The sequence below is a fragment of the Eurypyga helias genome, unplaced genomic scaffold, assembly GCF_000690775.1.
Source record: "Eurypyga helias isolate BGI_N326 unplaced genomic scaffold, ASM69077v1 scaffold41173, whole genome shotgun sequence".
Lineage (NCBI taxonomy): Eukaryota > Metazoa > Chordata > Aves > Eurypygiformes > Eurypygidae > Eurypyga > Eurypyga helias.
Window position 1 is genome coordinate 23,618 of NW_010240064.1, and position 6,428 is coordinate 30,045.

At 42.3% G+C, this 6,428-nt stretch overlaps 1 pseudogene; it reads left to right on the plus strand.

Annotated features, from left to right (window-relative positions):
• LOC104507153 overlaps positions 1-6,428 on the plus strand; it is a 38,055-nt pseudogene that overhangs the window by 19,618 nt on the left and 12,009 nt on the right.

A 6,428-nucleotide genomic window follows, 5' to 3' on the forward strand; every position in this document is an offset into this window, starting at 1 on the left:
CCCACTAAATCCACAGGTAAGAGCTTGGTCAGATGTTCTGTATGTCTTGTTAGTTCTTTAGTATGTCTTGAAAGTCCATTCTCTCCTCTCCGAGAGAGAGGTGTGCTGTCTCTTCTGTCTTCTACCACCAGGACCAGCTTGGTGGTAAAAATGTAAAAACAATTATTAAAATATTGGAAAATGCACACCACTGACAAAATAGCCTTCTCAAATTCCTGTTGGTTTCCTCTGGCACAGATTCTGGCCAAACTCCTGAGGCCCAGAGCAGATGCAGTTTTAGAGAAGCTTTGTACCTTTAATAATCTGACAGAATTCACCTCATCCTCACAAAGATTATAAAAAGAAAACCAGCACATGGACAGGGTATTGGCCTGTTTACACAATATTTTTCTAAACACTTAAGTCTTAGCATATCATGTTCAGCACATGGAAGCTGGCAGGGGAGAAAGTGTGAAAAATTAAGTTTTCCTAGGGAGACTCATAAGCACCCAGCACCCTTTGTTCTGTTAGTACAACTGGGATCTTCTTTTACTTGGGGGAAGAAAAAGTTGCCTCTGTCTTCTAATGCTAACAATAGCAAGCACTAAACAGAATTTTGTTACTTACTAAAGCATAAAGGAAACTGCACTTGCAAAAATGAAGGTCACTTGCAAACCTCTGCACATGCTAATTGAGACTACTTTTTTTTTTTTCTTTTTAGGGGAAGGAGGAGCTGGAAGTTGAGTTTGTATTAGAGAGCATGTGAGTAAAACCCCATTATTTTCTGGAGAGGATTCTTTGGGCAGCTCACGGCTGAGGAGAATGTTGCTACTGAGTTAGTGACATACCTGTGCTATTAAGGCTGTTATAAGCGCTTTCCAGAGGCTTTATTGCAATTGAATAATTTCTGCTAGGTTGTTATATGTCACTTAGTGAAAAGGGAACAAACAATAGAAAGGAGCAAATTAAAAAAAAAAAAAATATGTTTAAGAGAGACAAACGTGTCCTGTTCAGGACAGTATCCAGGTTATATTTTTTATAAAACACATATTATTTGTTCTTGTTTTCTAGCCGGGGTCCTCCTGAAACCATCATCACAAATGGGGCAATAGTGGTAAAATATTATTTGCTTTGTTCTCTTGTGTTCTTTCTCACATCATTCCTTACCTTAGCTGACTGTAATGGTAGTGAGGGAAACACTGCAAGTCTTCATTCTTTAGTGATACTTTTTCTCTTAGGAGCTTTATCTTCCCTTTGAGGAGGTCAGCATGATCTTAGGGGAGCCTTCAGGCTACGCTTGTTTTCCTTTGTTTTGTCTGCATCCACTGAAAATTACAAGGTGTTTAGCACAGCACCATCTTCCCATTCAACAATGAAGTCAATTCTCACTTTCACTGGGTCTGGCAGGAGTTTTCAACACACTTGGTCCTCACATTCAAGCAGTGACCCTTCCTACAGTGACCCTTCCTATATCTGCCAGCTCTGGTGGCTAGATGGCTGGATGAGTAATCTAATTCTCTGTCCCCATCACGTCTATTCTAGTGTCGTGAAGTAGCCTGCTTGGAAGTTCAGTTGGACAGCAGGATGAAAAAGAAGAATTTTTCAGGTAAACTTAATAAGTCTGTAATTGAATGTTAGTGATTTTACCCCCTCTAACAATGCTTAGAGGTTGCATCAACAAATACTAAGGTTTTAACTGACCACATCTAAGGCGATTTGTAAACAGTAGGGAACGTCACCTGTTCTGCAGCAGGTGTTCAGGGTTCTGACTTCACGGGGAGCCTTATGCCAGGGTAGGAACAACACCAGATGGTACCTAAACCCCAAGCTAAGATCCTGAAAACCTCTGCTGCAGTGCTGCTAAACGCTGAAGAAGCTTACTTCCTTAGGCACAATAGTCCATGGCCTTAACTTTCCTCAGGATCTCTGACAGCTTGAATTCTGCATATGCACAGAAACACCTCATGTTTTGCAGGGGTTAGCCACTCAGCAGCTGGTTCCCACCTGACCCTGATCAAGATCCAGAACCTAGAAGTTCCTCTGCCCACATCCCCTGAGGGGCTGGATCTGGTAGGCAATCTCAGAGCATGCGTAACACACAACGGCAGGATTAGTTTATCTCTTTGTACAAATAGGGTCATCTGCTGCATAGTCAGATCCCATTTTAGGGGACCAAGAATGTCTGTTGCTCATTATTTGGCCTGGAATGAGGATGATTTACAATTCATACAATGCCTGTTGGCATTTAATGTGGAATGATGGAACAGCAATACAAAGGCAGCAGTGTAAAATTTAGTGCCACTCACATCTGGCTTCTTGTTCAGACCATTATAAAGATACAACCACCATTAATATCTGGGCCTTGGATCACTTTCAGAGACAGCTTTCCAAATACAAAGGAAGAGGAGAAAGGGTTTGGTCAAAGATACCTTTTACTTTTTTTCCCCTTTGTCTCTCTTTTGCAAGTAGAAGTAACTTTGTCTGTGCATTTTATCTCACTGTTTTAGAGAATGAGGTAACATTTACTGTGAGAGGATCCTTTGAAGAAACCCAGAGAGTTTCACTGGGCTGTGACTCCTGTTCCCCTCTCCGAGATCCCACTTTCTTCCACTATGCCAAATACAAGCAACCCTCCCTGGATGTTGCGCTCACAAAGAAGAGGAGGCTTCCCACCTTTGTACGTTACCCTAGAACATGGTAGACAACACAGAGAGTCCTACGCCCTCACCTTTATGTGTGACTAGGCAGCAAGAGGAGAACACTTTTGTCTTAACCAAAAAGCACCCCATGCTCCTTTTCAGTGTGCCTGTGTGTCATGTGGAGCAAGAAGGAGCAGAGGTGTCCCCCTGACTGTCCCTCTGAAGTCACTCCCCAGTGAGCGGGCAGTAGTCGGCGAGGTAAGTGTCCACTGGCCGTGGGGAATCCTTTGCAAGCTTTTAAAAATTGTTGCTGGTTCCAAAGTAGCAGAAACCAAAGACCTCTCTTTACATAGAGATGGTTGTGTTCTAACCTCCCTCGAATCTAGGACAATGCATAATGAGGTAAATTATTTGGAGCAAAATTAAAAGACAAATCCAGGGGAGAAGGAGGAAGAAGAAAAATGTCTAAGCTGTTGCTCATGCTCCCTGTATTGTCCTTGTCCTTAGCCAGGCTGGATGTCACTAAGTGTGACCACGACAGAGGGGTGAGGCTTCAGCCTAGCACACTGCCATGGGAGCCAAACTGGACAGCTCACTCATCCATACTTACGGGGAGCTCAGCCTCTTCGGCTTCCCCGTGTATCTCACGTTGTGGTGTACTCTAGTTTCAAGACCAGTGTTTAATGGTGGACCCTTCCAGGCAGGTGAGGTGTAGAACTGTAGCTCTTCTGCCATTTATTTGTGTAGCCAAGCAGCACCAGAGCAAACTACACCTGAGTGCACAAAGAGAAAGAGAAGATGCAGACGATGGATGACAATTACAAAGTCTTGTTAAATCAGTGCACATCTCTGGGTACTAACAAAACATTGCAAGGACAGTCTATCTCCCAGTCTCAGTTTACTGAGGTTCAGAGCTTTGTAGATGTCATGATGACCCGAAAGAGTTATGCCTCATTCTGAGTGGGGGAAAATGATTGTTTTAAACAAAATATCGATATTCATTATTTTACCTTTCTGATTTTCAGCACAGAAAATTTGATTTGCACTTTAAGGTGAAAAAATGGTAAGGTATCTTATTTACCTTTCTTTCATGTTTTTCCCCTCAATTCTTTGAATTTGGATAGTTGCCAAGCAAGTTCCAGTCACTTTCTTACTGCCTATGTCCTGAATGCTGGCTCATCCTCATTTCAGACTATAAAATACAATGGACTCAGAACAGAGTATTTTCAGGGACCGTGAGTTTATGTAATGGGGTGATACAGTGAGTAAAGAAAAAAATTTATAAAGAACATGACAATTTTCTATTGATATTTTGCTGCAATCAAAGTTATGTGCTAAGGGCCACTGTAGACATTCTTTGATACCTTTACAAATTATTGCCAAATGCAGACTTTCAATAAAAGCAGCATTTCAAAACTACTTCGAAGAAACTTTTCTGTTTCCTGAGGTTAGACAAAAGAACTGGTGAAAAAAAATATAATGAAAGGCTCATGGGTCAAGATAAGGACAGGGATGGGTCACTCACCAATTACCATCACAGGCAAAACAGACTCAACTTGGGGAAAAAATAATTTAATTTATTACTGATCAAATCAGAGTAGGATAATGAGAAATAAAAACTAAATCTTAAAACACCTTCCCCCAACCCTTCTTTCTTCCCAGGCTCAGCTTTGCTCCCAGTTTCTCTACGTCTTTCCTTTCCCACACCCTGAGCAGTGCAGGGGGTCAGCACATATTCTCACTCCTCTCTCCAGCTGCCATTTCCCTTGCACATTTTTTCCCCTCCTTCTTAAATATGTTATCCCAGACACATTACCACTGTCACTGATGGGCTCGGCCTTGGCTGCCATCGGGTCCGTCTTGGAGTCGGCTGGCATTGGCTCTATCAGACACAGGGGAAGCTTCTAGTAGCTTCTCACAGAAGTCACGCCTGTAGCCCTTGCCACCAAAACCTCGCCATGCAAACCCTATACAAGACCAAAGTCTGAGTGTCTGCTCCCCCTAGGATATGGGGGGAAAAAAAAATATATACACCTGCATTTAATTTCTAACATCTACTCAAAGAGATAAATGCAAATTAACTCAGTTGGACCACTGATTATTTTTAAACCAAGGAAACACATTGTGTGTTTTGAGTTATGGTTAAGGCCTTAGAAAAATTCACAAGATGAATGTGTTACATTATGTAGGAAGTTCTCTTCCCTTACAAAAGCAGATGCATCTTCCATCGTGCCATTTGTTTTCAGTAAATATGCTATGAGATGGATATACAATTTACAGTTGTGATTTAAAAACTTCCTTACCACACCTAAGGCAGAGTTTCACAGCAGCTTCCAAGCTGCAAGTGTAGCACTTAGAAATATCCATAAATGACTACATACACCCACACACAATAAAACATTTGAACGTGAAGGTCCACAACTTCAGTTCCATGATTCGCAGGTATCAGTGGAAGTTCATGAAACTTCTGAAGGCGTGTTTAAAAGCCACCTTGAACACATTGCCCTCTGCAGGCTTCCAGCTTTATGTCTGAGAGGGAAGAATCCTGCTTCTTGTAGCTTTACTTAATTTCAGGCATCCTTGGCAAGGAGTCAAAAAAGGAACCCTCTCAGTCCAAAGACAGATGTACTGCTGTTCTCCACAAAGAAATTAAAACATTTCATCCCTTCCTGCTTTGCTTTATATAGACCTGATGTTGAAGGCATGTCTATTTATGAAATAGAAGTGGTTAAAATGCTGAATTAGACTATAAAGATGATGTGAGATACCTGATCCTCTGTTCCAGCCAGGAAGACCTAGACGTACGCCTGGGGTTTGACCTGTGTGCCCAAGAGCAAGATTTCATTCGCAAAAGGAAAAAGGTGGTTGCAGCCGCTCTGAAAGACATTCTCCAGCTGGAGGAAGACTTGCAGGACGACGAGGTATCTGAGATATAAATATTCTCTGCGTTCTCCACAGCTCGGTATCAAAATGTGGCATTTGTGTTCAATTTACAGTATTTCCAGGAGATCGGGAAGTTTCACGTGCAAGCCCTCTTTATTTAAGGGAAGTAATAAGTACTCATAGGGAGCATTAATAAAAACCTGTAGCTTGGTTGCTGTGGGATCTAGCTTTGTATTGGGTAGCAGTCTGCACAATAACAGCAGTCTACAAAAGAAGGGCCAGGTGTTCTCGGGACGAAATCCAAAGCTGTTTTTAGGCCTCACAGTCATCTTGGTCAGATCTAAACCACTGATTCAGCAGTTCTTTCCCCCACAGTTCAAGCTGGACTTTTTTTTGTTGTGTCTTTTGTGCTGGCATTCAGGCTCCCATTGTGTGAGCATAGCTCGCTGCCAGTCTGACTTCATCATCTGCTGCAGCTGGAGCGTGCACTCGCTTGACAAGTGGGAATGATAACAGCAGGTCTAAGGCAGGGAAAAATCCAGCTTCTCTTTGCTAGTGATAACCCCATGACTGCAGCGTGAAGCATGAACTCAGATGCAGAGATGGCAAATTTTCCTCATTTTGCCCTGAACTGAGCTCAGCAGGTCTTTTTTTTTTTTTTCCCCACAGTTAGACCTTTCACACACAAGACCTTGCCTTTAAATGCCAGCACTAAGTCATGGGCCCTTTTCTTCCCCTCAGATGTAGATCTTTACTGTTAACTGAGTCAATTCATATTTATGGATGAATCCTACTTCCAAGACTACCAAACCCTGGATTTTTGTAACATCGCAGACAGAAGTAATCGCAGCTCACTTGCATAACTAGTATTGTATGTACACACATGGTAGGTGGCGAGATTATCGTTTCTCTTTTCCTCCAGCAACG